Below are 25,022 nucleotides of genomic sequence, written 5' to 3'. Positions count from 1 at the left end.
CAATCAATAGAGCTTTGAAGAACTTTTTTTTTTCAAAAACTAATGACTCAAATTGTTTCTGCAGCTTTTTTTCTCCCCACTGAAATGGATAGAGCTGGGTCAGAGGGAAAGGTGATCAAACATACTTTATTGTAATTTTTTCAGAAAGATGAATGATTTTGCATCCTGAAATGATAGCATAAAACAATAGTTTCTAATAACAAAAAAAGACTACAAACAAATATGGAGGTAACATGACAGATATCAAGTAATAATATTGACATTAAAGAAATAGCCATAATTTTTCCAGGAAATTTCATCTCTTTTTATCTTACTAGATCAATAGGATAAATTTAAGCTAGAGGGTAGTAACTAATCTTGTCAGGTAAAGACTCAATATTGAATATTTAAGAATTTCATTTCAGGTCAAATTTTTATATACTGGGCTGGGTAGGTGGTTCAGTGGTACAGTGCTTGCCTTGCCTGCATGGGTTCGATTCCTTAGCAAAAAGAAAAAAAGCACTGTGGCTCAAGTGGTAGAGCACTAGCCTTGAGCTGAAGAGCTGAGCGACAGTGCCCAGGCCCAGAGTTCAGGCCTCACGACTGGACCCAAAAATAAAAAATAAAAATAAATTAAAAAATTCTTATATACTGACATGCTGAGGAACAATTTTAACCTTAATCTCATCAGAAGAAAAATGTGATTTTTTAACTCTCATTTGTGTTTTCTGAAAAACACAGGTTTGTTAAAGGAAATAGTTGACTTAATAGATTGTTAAGTTTTTGCTTCCAGTTTGTGCTTAAATTAAATAATTCGTGAAGTCTGTGGGCCTATTCCTTAGTCTACACATGTAATTTTCCCTAGTAGTATTGAAAAGGTTGAAGGATTTGCACTAAATAGCTTAACTAACAACACTTTGTTGACATAAACAATACTTAAATGAACAATTTGGTTAAACATCTCTTCCAAACCTGTTTGAGCATCATTATCCATTCTGCTTTTGATCCAGTGAACCTTGTTGGCCTGATTGGTCTTTACTCTTTCCCATTCTCCAAGAACAATCTGTGTGGTTGTAGCCAATATTCATGCCTGGTAGCTAGGAATTGTGACATTAGAGGACCAAGTTTAAAATTTGGAAATTGCTAACTGCACTCACTGCTTTGAATAGAAGTAGCCAAATTAGAGTACTTTGTATGCATATACCCAATCCAAGGGCATGAGAGAAAGGGAGTAAGTCAGGACCTGTTTCATACTTCACTACACCCCAAGTGGAGAAGAAAGTCAAGTGATTTGCAAGTGATGGAGAAAAGCTAGAAGGAAGCCATATCTAAATCTGATCTTGATTGACTTAGAGTCAAATAGACGTAGTGATTAGATCATGTTTTAGAGACTCCAGGTTGGGAACTCTGATAGCACAAATATGTAGTTTGGGGGAGGTCTGTGAAAGCATTATTGCTTACAAGTCCCCACGTAGCAGGAATATCCAGTTTTACATATTCAAAGTAATATGGATAAGGATACTTATTGAAAACATATTCAATCCCATAGAAGCCCTTTGGAAAACAAGTGAAAACTCTGTTTTCCATATCTGTAGCATTCCCTTTTGGTGTCCTCAAACACACATGCTAGGACTAGCTTAATGATGGTTGGGATCATTTGGTCTCATCTAATTTCTCAAAGGATGGCAAATGGATGACAATTTACTGAGCTTTAAAATGCCCTGAGATTACATTTAATGTCCCAATGGTTGATTGTAAAGAAGTCTGTGAATCAAACAGAATCTTAAATGTTGAACTCTTCCTGATATATAATACTGAACTCCTTTCCTCAAGTTCCTGGGACTGTTATAAATACAATGTGAATCCTGCACAAATGCTAATAACATATATGGAGGAAATATGGAAGTGGGATTCCTGGTAGACACAAGTATCTTTAATCACAGAGATGAAGAATAATTTAAAAGGTATTACTTGTAAGTAGCTCTGTAGATCAAGTGGTAGAGCACTAGCCTTGAGCTGAAGAGCTGAGGGATAGTGTTCAGGCCCAGAGTTCAAGCCCCCACGACCGACAATAAATAAATAAATAAATGGTAGTACTATTCCTGTAATTTTTTAGACACCAATAACACCTCATGCTCAACCTTTATACCACAATCGTTAAGATGTGAGTAATCTGGTTCATGGATGATCCTCTAGCTTTACAGCAAGTAGATAACTCATATTTTTATGTCAATGCTGCCTGACCTTCCACCAAGACTGGGGCTTCTGTTACTACAGCACCATGGCTCAGGAAATCTCCAAACTCGTCTCACTAGACACTAATTCCCATCTGACATCATCATGGGTTACAGAAAAGGAAATTTTGGCAGTCTATCTGAGGTTTGCTTAGGGATTTGACTGAAACCTCAAATCCCTAAGCAAGTGATAACAAGGCCCCTTAATACTGTTGGTTAGGAGAATCAAGGTAGCCAAAATACTGTACCTAGGGTAAGATGGGTATTGTTCTTCAAATGCTTCATTCCTGAGTAATCAACACCAAGCAGATACAAACTCATACAAACTAGTAAATCTCAGTAGAGAAGGATTTTTCTAAACACTCCTGGAACCTGGGGACCTCCAGGCCTGCCCAGCTAGACACTGTATCCACTAGAAATGCCTACATCAGTGCCTAACCAAGATACTACCCAGAATCTTGCTCATACTTCACAGGATCCCTATTATCTCAGAAAAGTGGCAGCATATCCCAGCAGAACCATTAACAATAGCTCCTTATTCTAGACATGTCCTGGATTCCTGCCCAAGCCCTGATCTATTGCTCTGCTCTTTGTCTCTCTGGCTCCATTTTCTAGCTTTAGTATCTGTAACCCTTATCATTTGGCAACTTTCCTTTTGGCATTTTGGGCCTTAGGTTCATTCTTACTGTAGAAAAATGAAGAAAAGAAACCAAAAGCAAAAATAATCCTACTTATCCTTTAAAAGATAATCACTGGAAGTATTTTGGTGATATATCTTTGTAGAAATATTACAGGTCTGTTACTACACACACCATATATGATTTTCCATTTATGTAATTATTTATATAAAAGCATGTGTATATGAGATAACATAGGAAAGATGCATATTCCAGTGACTAGAACACACTAAATTTTCAGTGAACATGATCTAATATTGTATTTCTGATCTGTAACTTGGTTTCATCATTTATCAGTGTATAGTAAATATAGTAAATATTGGTAATACAAAAAGGTGTCATAATTGTTAATTGATACAGATGTACTATATTTTAATACTTTTGTTAAACATAGTTTGTTTACTTTATTTTGTTGCTCTAAACACAGCTATAATGAACATTATTCTAGATAAAATTTTATTTTCTCAAATAAATGCCTAATAAGAAATTTCTGGTTCAAAGAATTTGCATACTTCAGATTTTTTAAAATAAAAGTGATAAATTCACTTAAAGATAATTTTATACATCCAAAATGTCACTTCACTTATTTACCACATATTTTTCAGAATTATAAGTGCTATAGGTATTTTGTAGATCAAATATACAAGATTCTTTTTCTCTGGGTATGTATTTCAAAAAGGAAGAGAATGAATACATTAAATATCACAATGATTGGCCTGGGAAAGTGGCTCAGTGGTAGAGCGCTTGCCTTGCATGCATGAGGCCCTGGGTTTGATTCCTCAGCACCACACAATCAGAAAAAGCCAGAAGTGGCCCTGTGGCTCAAATGGTAGAGCGCTAGCCTTGAGCTGAAGAGCTGAGGGACAGTGCTCAAGCTCAGAGTTCAGATCCCACGACTGACAAAAAAAAAAATCACAATGTTTAATGACAAAGTTCACAAAGTATGACTATAAAATAAGCTATGCAATATGCATTGAGTATATTAATATGTAGCAAATTACCCAAAAGCATTACTAGCATCATACCTTTTTCATGAGTCAGAAGCTGGGTACAATTTTTCCATGTGTTTATTTAACATATCAATTTAAAGAACAACATTGTAGCCTTTACTGTGGTTCATGCTCACATCACTTTGTGGGGTTTTTTGTTTGTTTGTTTCTTTCTTTCTTTCTCTGTGTGTATGTTTTGTGTTTTTTATATAGTATTAAATTTTTGTTTTCTTTTATACATGATAACAATTCTAAATCCTGAAACTCACATCAATACCTATTACTATTTTGTTTTTCAAATTACTTGTACTTGCGGATAAATGTTAGAAAGCTGAATGAGCTCCTCAGTAGTCCTTTACTTAGACAATACTTTAAAAAAATTATGCCCAAGTAGTTGTACAAAGCAGCAGATAATATTTTTTAGTGAGTCACAAAAGAGAAAAGGTCATGCTTGGTATAGGTAGAGTGAATAAATATGAAAGAACTGGAAGTGAAAAATAATAAATTCAACTTACGGAAATTACTCACCTTAATCACCACACTAAACCTTTTTCATAAAGCCGTTTTCATATGTGCAATTAACAATAACAAATAAATTTGAGTTTTGCTTTCCCTTTATGACCATGCCCATTGGAGCTGTTAATGAGTAGGAAATGATTAAGTGGCAGGTGGCACAGGAGCCACAGTTATGAATCAACGAGAGTGAAGTACAAGCTCAATAGTGAGTAGTAAATAATTGGTACATGGGTGTATATAGTACACAAATAGAATACACTAATGCACAGAAACTACTTTCACTAAAGGTCTCAGGTTGCCAGCAACCATTCACTAATAATGATTTTTTAAAATATTGAATTGTTATGACAATATATATTTTTGAGAAAGCATATTCTAAAATGAATTCTTCTACAAACTATTGGGTATACTTACCATATCCAGTTGATAAAATAGCCCGGAGATAACAAGATCATTAGATTCTAAAGTCTGTCATATATTTATTCAAGCAAAGCCATCAGATAAACCTGTTATTAGTGTGATATAACTTTGAAGCTCACAATATCTGCATATGGTATTAAATTCAAAAGACAGACAAAGTATACAGGGAAAATAAATTTCCCTCTATCTCCTAGCTTCCCAGTTATCTTAAATGTCCTATTATTGACAGTCAAAGCATTTGCAAATACAGTTAATCTAGAAATGTATGTGTATTATTACATATGTACGTAGAATATATATATACACATTGCCAGTCTTGAGCCTTGAACTCAGGTCCTGAACACCATCCCTGAGCTTATTTTTGCTCAAGGCTAGCACTTTACCAATTGAGCCACAGCACCACTTCTGGCTTTTTCTGTTTATGTGGTGTTGAGGAATTGAACCCAGGGCTTTGTGCATGCTAGGCAAGCACTCTATCACTAAGCCACATTCCCAGCCCCCTGTACTGCTTTGTTATCACTTACTAATACATCTTAATAACTTCCAATGGTTTAGTTTCTAACAAAGAATTTAATATCTCATTTATTATCAATTTTAACATTTAGAAAAAATATTATATTTGCTATGATAGTCAACATAAAATACCCAGGCCCTGGTGACTCACACCTATAAACCTAGCTACTCAGGAGGCTGAGATCTAAGAATTGCGGGTCAAAGCCAATCCAGACAGAAAAGTCCCTATGAGGCTCTTATCTCCAATTAACCACTCAAACACTGGGACTGGCACTGTGGCTCAAGTAGTAGAAAACTAGCCTTGAGCACAAAGAGCTTCAAGGATAGCACCAAGGCTCAACAACTGACCCAAAACAAAAACAAAAACAAAAAACAAAATCATTAAACTGAAAGGCCATTTTGTCCAATAGACACATTAAGAGAAATGCAAATTTAAAACTAAACAAAACTTATTGCCTATCAAGAAATAAATAATATTAATTACAGCATCTATAATGCTTATAGTCAATTGCTTAAGCCATAAATCTGAAATTATTTCTGATTCCCTTTCTAGATTTATTTGAGAGAGAGAGAGAGAGAGAGAGAGAGAGAGAGTACCAGAACTGGCACTTGAACTCACGACCTTGTGTTCTCACTTGGATATTTCACTCATGGTTCATGCTCTACCACATGAGCTACACCTCCAGTTTTATCTTTTTTCTGGTTAATTGGAGTTAAGTGTCTCCTAGATTTATCTAGGAGGTTAACTTTGAACCTTGGTCCTCAGATCTCAGCTTGCTGAGGGGCTAGAATTACAGGCAGGATCCACACCCAGTGGGGGCCTTCTCTGTTTGCTTCCTCCACATTTATTCTATTGTTGAAAGAAACAGGAAACAAACAAAAAAGTCCTTGATATGATAAAGAAAATGGATATGGTACTACAGTGGACATCTGCTTGTTAGTAGGTATCTAATATTTTTTATCCCAATTTACAATTTTTCCCCCATTTACCTATGTGAGAGATGTATGCTTTTTCACATCTCACTTGTTGGAGTCTCTGGATAAAATGCTACCCTGACTCCCAAGGTGGTACATGACTCAGACAAATCAGCATCGAATATTCCTGGCAACAGGAATGGATTCCCAGTGACCTCATAGAATAAGTCAGATCAGTCAGAGCCAATGACAGTGATTTGGGGAAATTTATATTGCTTGTTTGAGAAAAATAAATTAATTACACACACATATACACTTGCATATATATATATATATATATATATATATATGTAGAGAGAGAGAGAGAGAGGGAGGGAGACTATATAGAGAGATAAATAGATAGATATAGTCTATTGGGCTAGGAATTTGGGAAACTAAAGTCAGGAGAGATTTCTACCATTTTGTCTCTGTGACTGAGTGAACCTGACAAGGGTGGGCCACTGACTCCAACAAAGGACTGAAAGCAAGTATGACCTGCATGGAACCACGTCAGCTCTTGCTTAGCAGGCATGCCTTGACTTGTCTGTACTCTTGCATTTCTTAAGTACATGATGTAATCCATTTTTTAAAACTCCTTTAGTCAGTTTAGACTGAGTTTTCATTGCACAGAGAAATGTCCTAATAAGTAGGATTTACTCATGAAAGAAAGTGAGAGGTAGAAATATAGTCTCATTTTTTATAACCCTCCTAACAGTAGATAAGGGGCAGGAATAATATGTTACAAAGATGATTTTCTAATCATTTCCTTCGAAGACCTAGCCTTAACTCTGGTGGTGTCATGGGAACAATGGTGAGCAATAATTGTATCACTACTTTCCAAATATTTCCAAGTGGTAGATACCACTTATTTCTTGAGCTTCCTTAAGAAAATATCTGCCTCTAGCTTCCGTAAATTTTAATAAGAAAAATATCAACATGTGAAAGAAAGTAGATTTAAGAGTGAGTGAACACAACATGAACAAAAATTAAAGTTGGTGGAGATTCAAAGAGATGGAGCAATGAAATTCACAGAAAAAGTATGAGAAATGCAGTTTTCTTATCCCCAGTATAACTGAAATCTCTCTGAACCTGGCAGCATAAGTGATGCTTGGAAAACATGGTAAATTCTGCTATGCCACTGAAAGTTGCTCAGCTGTACCACTTTGCTCCCATCATCTTAGACTTGAAATCATCATCTTAGATTTGAACTCTTTGGAAAAGTTGAACAAGATCAAAAACTGAGTCACTAGTGTGTTCGCTCAATGCCAGGAAGCAATGACCTATTTGAAAAACTGGGACAGTGACATCAGTTTGCAAAGGGTCACTAAGAATTGCTCAGGGTGGCAAGTTTTCGTGCACTATCCTGTAAGATGCTTCTTACATGAAATATGAGACCTCTAATTCTAACAATGTTATAAACAAACCTATGCAATTAAGGCTTAGGGCATGACTGGAAGCAGCGATAAGCTAATAAGATTATGAGCCAACTAAATAGATCCTGAAACCATATGATGACATCATGAAATCTTAGAAGATACAGCTGGCTCCTCGTGATATTTTTGCAGTTGGAAATATGTAGCATCTGGTGCTTTGCTTATCATTCTTTGCTGAAATAGTCATCATCTTAAGTGTCTTTTATCATGTAGATGTGTTATGTTTAAAAATAATGTTGAAAAAATTTGATGGGACATGTCATCCAATTTTAAATGAAAATAAGCAAAAAAATTAGTTACTGTTTCATAAACAAAATGTGTAGAAGGATAGAAAGTGTCCTGAATTCTTGTACTGTTATTAACCAGGTTTATGCATCTGAAGTAGCATTAAAATACAGCATGATTGTCTCCTACCAAGCATTCATTCTTTCTTTCTTATGTTTTCTCAGTATAAGGAGGTGATATATACAGTTTTAAAAGCTCTGGCACTTTGTGCAAATCCCAATTCTACTACCTACTAGCTATGTAACATCAAGCAAGTTATTTACTATCTCAAGTTCTCTCATAAAACAGTAATAGTAGTAACTAGTATTAAATGACATGGTATTTATAGTTTGCACCATGTCTGACAAACTCCAAGTAAATATGATTTAGTATTAGTCCTTCAGTTAACAAATATTTACTGAAGCTTATAAGTGTCCTGGGTAGTGTGCTAATCAATCCCTGAAAATACTTGACTAAGGAGAGAGAAACAGTCTCTTAACAATTACCTGGTGTAAAGGACATTGTTTGACATTTTGTTTGATTCCAAGTTGCTCCTGTAAGTAGATTCTTGAGAAACTAAGTAGATTCAACTAAGTAGATTCTTGAGAAACTATTTTTCTAGCAGTAAGGATGGAGGAAACTTATCCAGAGAAATAATGATTATATTTAGTCTAGCCAGGCTGCTGGTGGCTTACACCTGTAATCCTAGCTACTCAAGAAGCTGAGATTTGATGATTGTTGTTCAAAGCCAGCTGGGGTAGGAAAGTCCTTAAAACTCTTTATCTCCAATTAACTACCAGGAAACCAGAAGCAGCACCGTGGCTTACAGTGGTAGAGCACTAGCCTTGAGCAAATGATCTCAAGGACAGCTCCCAGACCCCAATTTCAAGTCCCATGTGCCCTTCCCCCCCACCCCCAAAAAACAACTCTTTAGTCATATTTCTATGACAAAAAGAGAGTAATTGCAAATTATTTTTCAAAACTTAATTATAAAATCTGTCAGTGGAAGGGAAAGTATGGAAATATATTGAAGCATCTGAATCTGTTTGTAGTGAGGGACTGCTCCTCTGACTTATGTCTTGTCTGCTTATTCGTGGTCTGCCACTGGCAGGGCCTCTGGCAGTAATGTCTTTGCAGCAGCCTCTGCCCCTTTGCAGCTTCTTTAGCTGCTCCCAGATCAGCCAATATCCCTGCCTTCCAAGAACTTCCAATCTAACAGAACAAGAGAATATGGAAATAAAGTAAGAAGAAGTATACAAAACATACTAAACAGGAAGGAAAAGACCTTATGAAAAGAGGGTTATTTGTGCTGACAGGCTAAGTAGAAAGATTTTTTTAGAGACAAGGAATAATAAAAGACCATTTCAGACAATGATAATGGTAAATGCTGCTAAAAAGGTCATTCTTCTATTGTTTTAATAGTACAAAAACATAAAAGCAAGAAAAGCTTTCAAAATAATGACTGGCCTGGTTATGTATGGATCTGTTGTTCCAAGTATACATGTGTGAATATACAGAATACAAGATCAAGGTATAGCTTTTTAAAATCTAATTTAAGTCCACTTGCCAATTTATTGTAAATGGTGGATGCCAACACAAAGCACAATTTAAATAGTAATCTACTAATTTGAAAATTCTAAATTTTAAATAAAATCACAGAACATTGTTAATAAAGTTATTTCTATCTTCCACTGTTAATATCTCCTGTAATGACTTAGTTTCACATGCCAGAAGTATGGTATTTGCATATGAGCTATCATATGCTAATTCAAAGAGGATTTACACAGTTTTGAACACTAATTCCCAACTTGTATTTTGATGACTTGATTACTATTGCTTATCCTCATTCTTTACCTGAGCTTTAATGATCCCTACCTTTTGATCCAGAAGATATAATGGAAATAGGACTTGCTGGAGTAGGACAGCTCAGGCTCATGGTATTTAGATGTGCCAATGAGAAAACTCTAATACCATCACAATAACATTTCTTATCTCTCTTCACCAGAGTAGGACACAACAGAGCACAAGGAAATGCATATGCCCAAGTTTCAACGAAGAGCTCATTACCATATTAGACTTAGCTGTGCTCAGTTAACTCTGAAGACTCACAACACAGGCCAATGATCCAGGGAGTGCACTTTATTGCCAAGTGTTGTCCAAATTAAAGAGATTATTTTAATAAATGTTTTGTTCACATTTGACTTAGCAGATAAGCCCCTGTTTTCCCTATGAGCATGTTGTCATCGAAATGGAGAAGGCAGCAGATGCAGTTTGATAGTTTTCAAGTCTATACTAAAATTTCTCCCACCAGCAAATACATTTCAAGTTCTGTTAAAGGTGATATTAAGAATGCTTATGCTCAAATTACATAGCTCAGTTCACTTCAGAGCTTTCTTGCTATTTTATGTCAATTCTCTTTCACACATCATTCAAATAGGATTGAATTATACATGCTTTAAACATACAATGTGTTCAAGGAATGAAAGTCTGCCTGGCTTCCTGGATAGATTAATTAAGTGCATCAGCTCTTTCCTGGGTAGAATGAGCTATAAATTTGTTCTTTTGACATAAGCTTGAGAAACTTTTTCTAGAATGGACTTGGAAAAGTACTGCTCAAAGGTAGGGTTGTCTCGAAATGAGAATGTCTTGTTCATATTAAGTAGTTGAAGAAATTATTTTAAAATCTGGGCTCATGAAAAACAACCCTCCATTGTCTTATTGAGTGTATCAAATTTACACTCCTTAATTTATTCATTATGAATTTCAAATGGACTGTAATAGGCAGTCTAATACAGTAAGTCTCCAACTTACTAATAAAAGTTAGTGTGTCTGAGCCCCTGCATACCTATGAATCTAGAAAAGAGCAGCTTTACAAAGATTGAATAAAATCAAAGTGGTTTTATATTTGTTTAATAAACGAAACTAGAGTAAAATATTGCTGTGTTGAATTAAAATGTTTTCTGTAAATGTGATACCTTTGGAAACAAAATGCTTATTTCCTCAAATGAAAGAATCAATAAGAAATTTTAAAGGAAATATGATAAAAGTTTGGCTTAAAAATAGTATCTGATAGGTAATTTTATTCCTCTGCAAATTGGGAGATGATGACTATTATTTGATTTTTAAAAAGAAAAAAAAATCTTTAGACATCAGTGCTTTTTAGAACACAGTGCTGCTGGGTTTTTATTGTTGTTTAGGACATTGAGAATTATATTTCAGATCCCTGAATAGCTAAGAAATACCATGAGAAGTTTCATAAAATGGCCAAAGACTCTGGAATTATGAGTAAAATTCTCCAATACTACCAACGATAGTTCCAGAGCTTTGTGTCTTTGGATCAAGTTCCTTTTATTTTGAGGCATACAGTACTTCATTTATAAAATGAGAATCGACATCTACCCAACTTACAGTATTATGAGGACTGAAGAGATGCAATATGTGCCTTAAGACTCTGGAAGTGATCAAGTAATGCCACTTGTCCATGTTTGATTTAAGTCATGACAATTTGATTTTCTGATATTTTGACATCTCTGAAATGGGACACGGCTATCCTTTCTGACCATGGGACCATTTTGCACACACCTACATCAAAACATATCCAAAACTATGAGACCAAGTAGCCATGCACTGGTCATCATTTGTCATCTTCTCTAGTAGCTTAGAAAAATTAATTCCAGAGATTGTAGTACACTTTCAAGAAATGCTTTATCAACCCAAGCATTGCTTGATGGCACAAAGGACTCAACTATGCTTAAGAAAATCCAAACATTGATGACTAAGTCAAACAGCGATTCTTGGAAGGCAGATTCAATATGACAATGTTTTAGTTGCTTTTAAGACTGTATTTCAGACAGTGAGGAAGGGTAGGAAATACAGCCATAATACTCAATGTACATCTGTGAAAATGGAGCCGGGTGAATCCAAGGCATGTGTGGGGTTAGAAGAGAGGGAGGATTAGGGGGCTGGGAAGGTGGCTCAGTGGTAGAGCGCTTGCCTTGCATGCCTGAGGCCCTGGGTTCGATTCCTCAGCCCCACATAAGCAAAAAGAAAAAAAAGCCGGAAGTGGCGCTGTGGCTCACGTGGTAGAGCACTAGCCTTGAGCTGAAGAGCTGAGGGACAGGTCCAGAGTTCAGGCCCCACAACCGGACCCCCCCCAAAAAAAAGAAGATATGGAGGAATAGGAAAGCAATGACATTGACCAAGATACATTGTACTCATAAACTGACATGTTGAATTGAAACTCTTCACTACAACCACTTAAAGATAATAACAATAAAAGATAATATATTTCACTTATATTACCTTCTTATTTGTATGTAGAGTGATATAGCAAATCTATAGCAAATAAATCTAACAAACCTAGTCCAGCAAGTGTAAAATTATAATTCTATATGAAAAGAAAGCATTTGCCATCGTTTAATTGGTTAAATCTTCTTTTTTAGGAGTCTTTAAAAGGGTGCTAATATGGCAGTGCCAAGAACATGTGGTCTATAAAAATACAATTGTGGAGTTACTAGGCATCAAAATAATGTCATATTAAAGTCAGTTTCAAGAAGAACATATATTGACATCAAATGTAAGTTCAAAACATTTGACAACTTTGTTTAAGACTAGCATTGAAGGCTGGGAAGTTGGCTCAGTGGTAGAGTGCTTCCCTTGCATGCATGAGGCCCTGGGTTCGATTCCTCAGCACCACATAAGCAAAATGAAAAAAGCCAGAAGTGGCATTGTGGTTCAAGTGGTAGAGCACTAGCCTTGAGCTGAAGAGCTGAGGGACAGCGCCCAGGACCAGAGTTCAGGCCCCACGACTGGACCCCCCCCCCCAAAAAAAAACAAAACTAGCCTTGACATCAAGGAAAAGAGCAAGAAAATGACCACAACTAGTAAAGACACCTGATTTTTTTTTTTTTTTGTCAGTTGTGGAGCTTGAATTACTGGGGCTTGGGTGCTTTCCCTCAGCTCTTCAGCTCAAGGCTAGCATTCTACCACTTGAGCCACATACACTTCCGGATTTCTGGTGGTTAATTGGAGATAAGAGTCTCACGGACTTTCCTGCCTGGGCTGGCTTTGAACCATGATCCTCAGATCTCAACCTCCTGAGTAGCTAGGATTACAGGCATGAGCCACTGGAGCCCAGCTAACCTGAAAAGTTCTGACATGCGTGCAATGTGTAGGATTATTACCAAAAGGAAAAACAATGTAATGGGAGGTTTCTAAATCTGCTGTTAAATAATAAAATACCATTATAAACAACTATGTTGACACATTGTGAATCAATGAAGATCCCGGTAGGATAGTAACACCTGAAAAATATGACGATAAAAAGATGTTATGATGAGTGATAACCACAGAATAAAGCCTCTTGGCAATTCATCATTTATGATTTTCTTCCAAAATCACTTTTTCAAGGGGAAAATATTCCTTGAATTCTCAAAATAGGACCTGATACTTTGCTTGTCATCTCTAACTTAATCATGCCTTTATTAAAAGATTAAGTATTAGCTCTGCTTCTCCATATGGGCACCACAAAAGAAGGCACCATGATTTGATCATTTGGTATCAAGACACTTGAAATAATATACAGCAGGATACTTTGTAGACAATATGTAAAGGACTGGTGAGAGAATATAAATGCATTTAATGCATTTTGCATATAAAACCACATGCACTAATAGCAAGCAGTTTTTAAGTGAGGTTGTGTCTTTTAGAACATGATAGATTTTAATTTTGTGATATAAAAGATAATGACTCTATTAAAGACTATTTGTTGATCTACTATGCCTGTCTTACTCTTCTAGCTTTACCAGCTCTATGAGCAGACTTGGGAATACTAATCCTTTGAACAAAGTGAATTTTCCTTCACCTCCTCTGGGTATGGCTTTTTAGATCAGATTGCTCATAAAAGAAATAGTGCATTGGCTATGCAACAGTTAATCAAATTTTCTTTTTGGAGAATTGGGCCAATGTTCAAGGCTGATTAATAGCCGAGGTACATTATTTAAGGAGAATTATAATGACAAGTTATAGTTTATTGAAGATGGTGATACAGCTTTTTTTTACATACCATGACTTGTGTGTCTTAATTTTTTTCTGTAGAACATAAGGGTAATTCATTAATAGATATGACCAAAACACATTATATTCATGCATGAATATGTCTCAATGAAACCCATTCTTTTGCATAATTAGAATATACTACTAATAATGATAATACAATGAATTTCTTCTTAACAAGTTAATTTATGTATGTATCCCTTAAAACCAAAGGAACCTTATCAGAGAGTAAGTATACATATTTGTATCCCCATAAAAGCATTATATAATGTATTGATTAAAGTTAGCCAACTTTCTGAGACCTAGATAAAATGAACTATAAATGCAAAATTTACCCAAGCTTAATGAGCCTTAGATGAATTAAATATTGTTCATTTTATGATCTAAAATATTCATGCACTTCAGAAACTTTGTCTTGATCTTTCTACCAGATATATTTCATTCTCCCTTAATTTTGACCCATGTTTACCCCAGATGAGACTATATATTCACCACCATGCAATTATGTTCCTTGGTCTCAGCTCTATTCTGTACTCAATTATGACTATTACCAGCTCCAATATGTGGTCTCACACCATGTTCCACTCCTGTGTTTATACTGGGAAGAGCAAGGAACAAAGGAGAATCCTTTATTAGTATTGGAAACTGTGGGGGTGAGAAGTGTAGTTATTGATTTCCTGCACAAAGAAACATATATGTATGTGTATATATACATATACATAAATGTGTATATATACATACTTATGTATATATACATATGTATGTGTGTATATGTAATTTTTGGAATATTAGTGGCTTTAAAATAGAAATGTATGCCAGAAAAACTACAACAGCTACTACACAGGTCTTAATTTATGTGATGTAAAAGATAATGACTCTCGGAGAGAAATAAGTTTATTGATCTACTACACCCATCTTACTCTTCTAGTTTTACCCATTAGAAGAAAAATAATGCTAGGTAAAAAGGGGAAACTAGTAAGTCAGTGTAATGTATTTATTAATTTTATGTTATAGGAACTTATGATGATCCTCAAAGTTGAGAATGTTAAAATACAAGTAAAATTCAGAAATAAACACGTGATTATTGATAGATACTGCAGAAAGACACACATTTCACACACTCTGGTGAAAGTAAGGTTTTGTATAGTTCCTGATTTCCATCAACCCGATGGAACATAACAGCATAACACATGGAAGATGGAAATACATGTCAAGAGGCAGGATGTAAAGTGCTGTTTGGCAAGTGCGGTGGGTGAAATGGAAGTGCTTGGAAATGGAAATGCTGCAGTGGAGGTACTGGTATACAGTAGATCTGGAATGTTCTCCAAAGGCTCCTGTGTTTGTGCAATTGGAGGTGGTAGAAACTTTGGGAAGTGGGGCCTGCTTGATGGAAGTGGGGTACTAAGGATGTGGCCCTTGAAAGGTATATTGGGCCCCCAGCTCCTCCTCCTCGGTGTCTCTTCTTTCAGATTCCTGTGAGGTGTGCATCTTTATCCTACCCTGTGCTTCTGGCATCATAGAGCCCAAATAACAGGGCCAAGCAATCATGGATTGAAACCATGAACCAAAATAAGTCTTTCCTTCCTTAAGAGGGTTGTCTTAGGTATTTTGTCACAGTAATAGAAAGCGACATATAGTTGGGCAGAATTTTTACTTGGTAAACTATATGTAGTTACACATTTCTTCTATATCACAAAATCTGGGTCCTGGGAATCAACAGAAGTTAGATCACTACCTATTATAGTAAATCCATTTCTGCTCCAACTAGTAAAGTTTTTTTTTTTTTTTTAACCAAGGCTACCGTAACACCTGGTACCAGAAAAAGGATGTGCAGATAAAAGTATCATTGATTTAAGGGGAACTGTTTGGCAGTATACAATGAAAGTCCATTTGCAATGTGGCAAAAAGTTGAGTTGTTACTTGCTTACTTTGGAAAGTAGGCTGTTTGCTGACAGAGGCTTTAACATTAAGGGAAATGGTACGTAAACTTCATAGTATTGTGAGGTCGTTATCCATATTTATTATTTTTAGTTGAATCAGATCAACTAAAACTAGAACCAAACGTTTTAGAATCAGGGATGGAATGAAGCAAAGATCTGCTAAGGAATGGACTCTGTCTATGCCTGCTAGCTAACTACCCTGAAGGAGAATCAAGTGATTTGGTCCTTGCCGTGTTAAAAGTTACCTGTTCTGTACCTAAAATTGAAGAAACTTTAAGCTGTGACCATGAAACTGCAGGCTTAGCAGGAGGTAAGACTCTTGCTCTGTCATAAAGCAGCAGTGATAGTGCTGGCAAGAGGTGATAAATTGTATTGCTTCCCCACCTAAGCCTATTATTTCAGGTGTTCTCAAGGTAGCCACTATTAATTTAAAAGCTAGGAGGATGGGCAGAGCCTACTAAATAAAAGCTGAGAAACTGCAGCCCTAAAAAACCAAGACTTTGGCAAGACTTTGGACTGCGGTAGCTTGTACATGGAGTGGAATGGAAACAAACCAAGCTTACTACACATTTGAAGGACTTGACTTCCCAGAGAGATCCCAAACTTAGCCACAGTTCTCTGAGATCATTGAAATTTTAAGTTGGGTCACAATATTGAAAAATCCATGTGATCTTCAAGAAGATTGTTCTTCCCCGTGCCTCACTCAGATATATTTATTGAGGGGAATTTTCACCTATGAATTTCCCAAGGGTAGTTCCAGGAATGGCAGAAGAGATGGCAAAAGAACATTTGAGAGATTCTGGTACCACCAAATTGGAAAAAATGTAGAAGTTTCTGCTGTTATAAAGAGAAAGGACTATTGGTTATTCCTGCTCAGTAGATTTTGGAAATTATTGTGGAATCGTGACTTACACTCCCTTTTCTAAATAAATGATTTAATACCGTGATTCAGTTCCTTCTTTGCCACTGGAAACTTAAATGGACTGGTAGTTAAATATGTCTTTAGTTTATTGGTTGGCCTCTTCCAAGAGGCCCCAATCCAGGCAAAAGCTACACATCCTTCAGAAATCTTGAGCAGTAGATTTGGAAGACACTTAGATCTTTTTCCTATAAGGAACACAGGGAACCTGTTACATGGATGAACTCATGTCTAAATGTTATTTGATAACTCTACCTTCAAGATGACTTTCCCCTTGAATGTGGAATGAACCTAGTGACTCATTTCTAATTAGAATACAATGAAATAATCATGTGTGAATTAGGACCTGGTCAGGTCATAACACATCATGACTTCATCATTGCTCTTCTTGGATGCTTGTTTTATCTGTGAGGTTGTTGAAGCAACCTGTGGAGACACCAATGTACTGAGGACCTGAGATGTCCAATAGCCATGTGAAAGCCTTTGAAAATTTCGTTCTCCAGATCTAGGGAAATCTTCAAGTGTCTGCTGGTGTCCATACTGCAATCACAAGACATAGGTGTGTCAGGATTATTGGGCTGTTTTGGAGCATTCTTTTCCCCTAGAATCACTGTGGTAATTAAGTGTTCAGGTTTCAATCCACTAAATTTTGGGATTTGTTATTCATCAACTCTACATTCTCACCAGTAACTTATTTATTGTCATCATCATTATTATTGTAACCATTTGTACTGAATGTAAAGTAGTATCACACTATAGTTTTGATTTATAACCTTCTGATGGTTAAATAAATATGTGGAATATCTTCTCAAGTGATCATTGTACATCTTTTTTGGAGAAAGTTCTATTGAAATTCATGAGTGATTTTTACAAAGTTGATTTTTTTTTACTATTGAATTATATGAATTTTCTTTATAATATTCTAGACATAAATACCTTATCAGATACATAATTTGTTAGTAGTTTTTTTTGTTCTGTGGGTTTTCATTTTCTTGTTAGCATCCACAAATGCCTAAAATAATTTATGCTTGATTAATAAAATATACCCTTTTTTTTCTATTGCCATTTGTGCCTTTGGTGTCATATTTTAGAGCATTTTGCTTAACCAGGGTTTGGATGAGTTATTACTATATTTTCTTCAAGATATTTTCTAGTTTAGTTCTTACAGATTTGTCTCAGATCCATTTAAGTTAGTTTTTGTATATGGTGGGAAGAAAGGTTCTAATTTATTTCTTTTACATGTGTATCCTCAGGTTTCTGAGTCTCTAAGTATCATTTGTTGAAAAGAGTATTCATTCCCATTGAACTTTGTGAAATCTTACAGGTGTGTGTGTGTGTGTGTGTGTGTGTGTGTGTGTGTGTGTGTGTGTGTGTGTGAAAGAGAGAGAGACAAGAGACAGAGAGAACAGAGAGAAGAGAGAATGAATGCTTAAAAGTGAATACTATTAAAAACACATAAAAAGTGTGTGTGTGTGTGAAAGAGAGAGAGACAAGAGACAGAGAGAACAGAGAGAAGAGAGAATGAATGCTTAAAAGTGAATACTATTAAAAACACATAAAAAGTACACACTTTTAAATTTTGGTATATTGAAGGTAAAGATAATTTTGATTTGGCCTTTGATTTGGCCTTTTCAATCTAAACAAGTTAGAAACAAGAGTACTTCCATTTCTTTGGAGAGTCAAACAATTGCACAAATAGTAAACTTACTCTCATTTGTTTATACAAATTAAGCTGATATATCATCACACCTGATAGAGTCTTCTTGCTTCGCTGGGATGGCTTAGCTTTCTGGTCTAATGAACTATTCTAGATATTTTCTTATTTTGGGAAGGAATGATAAGGAATTGTACAAATTTGCCTTTCACTGAAACACCCGCCTTTTTCTGGTCTTACCAGTTGTTGGCACCAAAGTCCTACTCAAAGTAAAAAGATTCCAATCCCATTAGGGAAAACCACATAGAAAGTCTAAATATCTTCCATTTTAGTTCTTAGGATTTTTCTCAGTATTCAAGGAGTCATACATCCTTACCGCTGCAGCTTGAGATAGGTAACTGTCCAAAATAAAGGCAGGGCTGTAATCTGAAGGCCGCAAGTAAGTGGGCATGGAGGAATTAAAAAGCAATTCCCTGCTATACAGCTAGGAAGATACTTGACGGTAAGTAGAATAGAGGCAGTTTCTTATTCTAAGGAAGACTTTTCTAAAGCTTATTCAACCCACAATTTATAGCGTTTTATTTCTGCCATAAAGCAGTTTACATTTACAGTCCACCCACCAGAGTTAATAGACATTGGAGTCGTTGTAACCACAGTATGGTTAATGAAGACAGAGTACATAAAATGTAAACTTTGCTGATTCTCTAATTGGCATAAAAGCCTAGACATACAAAAGTAGGCTTTATGGGATAGTATTATTAAAACCTGGTAATCAACACAAATAAAATCTTAAAACTTTACAAGATTTTGATTTTCATTGTAAGAAAAATAACCTTCCTTAACTATACCACTAAACAGTTATATGATTTCCACATTGTCTAGAGTTATGCTACTCTGTTTGGTAGTCAGTAGCCACACGTCTGCCAAACACGTGAAATCTCCTCTAAAATGAGACGTGATGTGCATATGAAAGGTACTGGATTTTGAAGGTTTCATCTTCAAAAGAATAAAATATAACATAAAGTATCTATATGGTGCACACTCTTTAACTGAGGCTACTAAGAATTTTTAAATTATGCATGTAGCTTAAATTTGATCACTTCATGTTCTTATGAATCTGTGCTCTCCTAAGATACTATGAATTGAAAGGCTAATAGCTTTATTGTCCTGTGGTTCCTTTTGCATATTATCAATTATATACATCTTCCCAGATGTCCTAGTTCAATCTAGAGTGTTAATAGGGCACAATTCTCAGGGAATACTTTTGTTTTCTTATACCATTTTAGTGTTCAACAGCCTGAGAATCCCTTTCTTATTTTGCTCAATAGGCAAACTTTTAATAGCCACAGGAGGCATGTTTCTCACTGTAAAAATTTTCTTTGGACTCCCTCTACTATACATCATCTATACCTCAAATAGGAAATAAACACTCTGTTCTGGGATATGGCAGCATCTTGGTCAACAACTACTGAGTGACTTCTGTTCATTCCGCATAGGGTCCGTGGCTGAAGGGAGTGCATGTACTCTCCAGCGAATGCACCCCATGCCTGTATATACTCACATAGAACAGGACACTGATGAGTATATACTCTGTCATGAAATGCTTTGGAAGAAATGCTTTGGAAAATGCCAACCATGAGAGATTTAGTGAACATATCAACTTATCTTTTTTAAGACTCTTAGTAGCCAGATAGGTATAGGAAGCCTAAAACATAGTATAAGATTGCACAGGAATGATGATCTTAGGGAATAAGAAATGGAATTGGCATATTTCCCCATCACAAATGGTTTGGTGAAAGTTGACTTCAAACTATACATTATTGTATAGACATTCTTGTATTAATCATATGCCCCAATATCCTTGCAATGACATTCTTAGCCTGGCAACATACCTATTGATTTTTTAATAAACAAAGAACAACAACAAAATAGTCTCTACACAATTAGCATGATTACGTTAAAATGAATTCTACAAGAGGTGTGCAATTAATTTAACACTAATCCACCATCAAATAGAGTTCAGGGTTTCAATGACTATTTCTATGGGGTTGAGAAGATAAATTAGCAAGACTTGAGTAGCTTCTTCAGGAAGTTATTTAACATAAGTCAGTGGATTTTGAGCACTTACGTTGGAATGCAAAGCCATCACTTGGCTTGTTGGACAATCTCAATGATTCAAAACCTGGTTTTAAAACCAGTTTGCTTTTTAAAATAACATTTGGGTAATGCAAATAGGCATCTTCAAATCTATGCAGAAAAGTGCATCTGCCTTACTCTGTGGTTGAACACATCGTCAGTCTCTTACATACAATCTATTCAGTTCTACTTTAGACAGAATCATGACAAGTGAAGCTGTCCAGTTTCCCAGACTCAAAAACTGCCAATTACAAAGCGTCAATGTTAGAAGCAGAAATGCTAAAAACAGGGAAAAGACAATACATTATTAGTCAATGGGGAGAGAGATATATTACAAAGTGTAGAGGTAATCAAGCAGCCAGAGCAGTCTGAATAGCCACTGACAGAAAAGAGAAGTAAATATTTTACCATTTCCCCACTTCCCAACATCCCCAGCTCTTGTATTTTTGTAACAAGTCTTCAGACATAGCTCACAGTAGTCAGGGACTTGCTGTATAACACAGGCCTCTAATTTGCTTTTTTTTTTTCTCTCTTAAGTGATGAAAATATAATGTTGACACTCTGTTTCTCTCTCCCCCTCCATATACATACACGTATATAGATATATATATGTATATATATATATATTTTTTTTTCTTTGTTGGCAGTACTGGAGTTTGAACTCAAGGTCTTCTCCTTGCTTGGCTTGCTTGCTCTGTTGGTTCTCTACCCTTTGAACCATATCTCCAGCTCAGCTCTTTGATGCCTATTTTGGAGATGGAATTACACACTCTATTATGTTCAGGTTAGCTTTGAATGTAAATTTTGGGATCTTGGCCTCCAGTGGCTAGTATTACACTCTGAACCACTGGGACCCTAGCTGAAAAGTATTTCTTGAATTTACTATCAACTATTATAATCATTACTTTTAATGGTATGGCACTGCATTTTCAAAGGAAGCCAAATAAATGCTTGAGAAATCAGAAATATATTTTAGAAAGCCTTTGAATAATTATAGATTAAAGAAATGTGACCCACTTAGAGGGTTAAGCTCTGATGCTGCTGATTATTATTTATTGATTTACTCTGTATCAATTCTGGATAAAGGATACACCATAGAAAAATAATCTTTACTAACTTTCCTTTAGCAGAGTTTGAACTGTAGCATATAGACATATGTTATTTAATATATGAGGTCTACACTATATTACGTGGCAATGGATTCCATAGTTGAATAACTATGGTGATGCAGGATAAACGTTTTAAAATGCACCATTGCCATTGAGTAAAACGTTGCTAATCTTTATCCAGCCCTGTGCTAGGAACTAGATTTATGAAGAACTAATTTGAAAAACTGCTTTCACTTCCCAGATTGAGAAGGTATTCCAGAATTCATTCATTTTTTTTAAAGGTTAAATTTTGAATGCACAACACAGTGATTACATAACATGCACAGAATACAGTTTTAGGAGTCGGATGTTTTGCTTTGCTTTGAAGTACACTAACAACTTTTGTTTCGAAATGTTATCCAATTCGTTAGGATATGAAAACCTACCGACGACGAGAGAGAGAGCTTCGTGCACTCCTCTATCTAGTAAATGTTTTCACACAGGCTTGCCATTTCAGAGCCTCAGCTCTACACTTCAGCGTTTCTCTGTCAAGCTGAAACAATTTCAGCAACAACAAGCTCTCATTTCCCCTGGCACTTTAAAAACAATATTTTTTTTAAAAAAATTCTTTTTCATGGCGAGTTACCAAATGCTAGATGCAAAAGTCAGAAAGCAAGCTGACATCTGGGGAGGTGTTGGGGGGCGTTCATGGTTCTAGTTGCATATTTGGGGAGCCTGGAGAATATGATGATTTTTTTAAAGCAGCATCCTACAAGAAGCGGGGTGGGGGTTATGGTTTCGTGTGACTCTCTCCTCCTACTTTCTCGCTTCACCAATCTGTACCCCTTTTCTCCCCACCCTTCCCCCACCCACCATGTAGAGGCGGGTTCAGCCAGCCTCAGCTGCAGGAGAAGCAGGCGGGTGTCACGGCGCTGCCTCCCCGGCCCTCGTGATGTAATTGTTATTTATTCGGAGACGGGGCCCAGGAGAGCTGCCCAAGAAGAAGTCGCCACCCGGCTCCGGGTGCCTTGTCTTGGGCACCCGGGCAGGGTAGAGATTGGCCTGGAGATTTGGCAGTGACAAAGCAGCTGGAGATTAAACCCAGCTCCCGGGGTCCCTCCCTCCCTCCGGGGAGCGAGAGTGAGGAGCGGCAGAGCCGGGTGAAGGGGGGGGGTCCCCTCACTCCTCAGCTTTCCTTCCCGGGAGTCTCTGAACCTTTATTACCCGCAGTTAGACATGAAGGGGGAGGGGAGGAGCGGAGGGGGGGTGTCCAGAGTGACCTAGAGTTATAGGGGTACCCCTGTTTCCTCCCAACCACCCCCAGATGACAGGCAGGACACAAGATTACAAGGTGGAAATTGAGGGTGGCTGAAACAGAAGCCAAGAAAACGCGTGGTGGTGTGTGCGTGCGTGTGTGTGTGTGTGTGTGTGTGTGTGTGTGTGTGTGTGTGCGCGTGTGCGCGCGCGCGGGGAGGGCTGGAATGGGAGGAGGGACACATTTAAGGCGCCAGCATCCGGGCCGGGGTTCCTGGGGAGGTCAGGACACCCCGATTCCCGTACTGTGACACACACCCCCTCCCGCCGGTAAGCCTTTAGGCCGGGGTACTAGCAATGTCGCCTGTCCCCTCCCCTGGGGGAGGATCTGTCCAGGCGGGGAATCAAGGGGGACCCCCCCTTCCCTCGGGAGCCCCGAGCACCCACGTTTGCCGGCTGCTACCCCCCACTCCCACCCCATTTCCCGGGCCCTGAGGGTTCCAGGCCAGGCCACCTGGATGGCGGGGATAGGGGACAATAAAAGAAAAATAAGATCGTAGCACCCCGACCAAACACACAGCGGGGTTCCTCCTCCCGAGCGAGCGGCGGGACCCGAGCGCTCCCCGCCCCCCCCGCCGGGGTGACAATGGGAGGAGGGGAGGAAAAGGGTTAAGAAACTTGGCTGAGGAGCTGAATGGCGTGGGGCGGCGAGGGGAGGGACTGGGCCGCGGCGGAGTCGCGGGCGGAGGGAGGAGCGCGGCCGCGGGCGGGCGGGCGGCGAGCGAGGCGCTCAAAGTCAGCCTCGCAGACATTGCAGCAGAGCCCCGAACTCGGGAGGCGGCGGCGGCGGCGGCGGCGGGGAAGGAAGGCGGCGGCGGCCGAGGCGGAGGCGGCCCAGGCGGAGGCTCGACCCAGCCGCGCGCACCCGCCGGGGGACCTCGCGGTTCCTCCGCTGCGCGCACGGCGGCGCGGCGGCTCGGGGGGCGACCAGCAGCTGGGGCGGCCGGGAAGGACGGGACGGGGCGGCGAAGGCGCCTATGCGGAGCGAGCCTGATGGATCCGGAAATACTGGGAGTCCGGCGGCCCCGGGTGAGTGGTAATCGCGGCCCCGGGGAAGCTAGGAGCAGCAGCCTGCGGCGGCGCCGGAAACGACCCGGGAGCGCTGCCCGCGGCGGCGGCCGTTTGGGCCGCGGGGGCGTCGGGGCGGCCCTGCGCGGCCCGGACGCGGCGGCGATTGCAGGCGGCGGCGGGGACACGGCCGCGGGCACGGACGGCTTGCGGGGGAGAATCGTGCTACTCGCCCCGGCTTCCGAAGCTCCTTCCGGAACTCGGGGAGCAGGAAGGGGGGGCGGCCCGGGCGGCGGAGCTGGCAAGTTGTGGAGTTACAGCTCCGTGGGGTTCGCACGTCCGTCCGTCCGTCCGTTCTTCTTTCTGTGCCCAGTCCTGGGCCGAGGGGTGGCCGCCGTGCGCTCCCTAAGCGGGGACCCACGCGCGTGGCTCAGGCGCGGGGCTGGGGTCCTCTCCGCCCCGTGTCCCGCCGGCCTCCCGGGCGCTGCGAGTCCGGTGCTACCCAGCCGCGTCCCGGGTGGCGCTGGGCACCGCTTCCCCGCCTTCCGCCCTGGCGACTCCCTGCCCCGGGCTCGCTCGATTCCCGGCCTGGAAGAGTGTATGGGGAAGAGTCCGTTCTCAGTCCCAGGCCAGGCCCAGTGCTCGCCCGGGCTTCTGGCCTCTTGAAGGCCAGGTCCCTGGGACCCCCAGGCCCTTGGGACCCCTAGGCCTGTTCGTCGTTTTACCCCTTGGGACAAGGAATCAGACTCCCCCGTAGTCCTGGCAGGCTGCATTGCCCACTTCACACTGTATCCTGCCCACTCCTGCGACTGAGCATTGTTAGTTTAGGAAGGGTTTCTGCGGATTATCTCGTGCAGACCCTACCACCCTCCCCAAAGTAGTGTCCAGATTTTCATCAGGAGTTGGTGTTCCGGGCTAAAAGAACAAAGG

At 38.9% G+C, this 25,022-nt stretch overlaps 1 protein-coding gene across 2 annotated transcripts in view; it reads left to right on the top strand.

The window, feature by feature from the left end:
- The first annotated feature begins 24,029 nt into the window (after positions 1-24,029).
- The window catches only part of Nrip1 (nuclear receptor interacting protein 1), a 73,211-nt gene continuing 72,218 nt past the window's right edge, over positions 24,030-25,022 (top strand). The window contains exon 1 of one of the 2 annotated variants that reach the window (XM_013031044.1): positions 24,030-24,113. The gene's annotated coding sequence lies outside the window, so the exon portion shown is untranslated. The remainder of the gene's footprint in view (positions 24,114-25,022) is intronic. The other variant, XM_013031045.1, reaches the window with a different exon arrangement.

The sequence above is a fragment of the Dipodomys ordii genome, unplaced genomic scaffold (assembly GCF_000151885.1).
Source record: "Dipodomys ordii isolate 6190 unplaced genomic scaffold, Dord_2.0 Scaffold136, whole genome shotgun sequence".
NCBI lineage: Eukaryota > Metazoa > Chordata > Mammalia > Rodentia > Heteromyidae > Dipodomys > Dipodomys ordii.
This window is presented reverse-complemented; position numbering and strand designations above follow the sequence as displayed.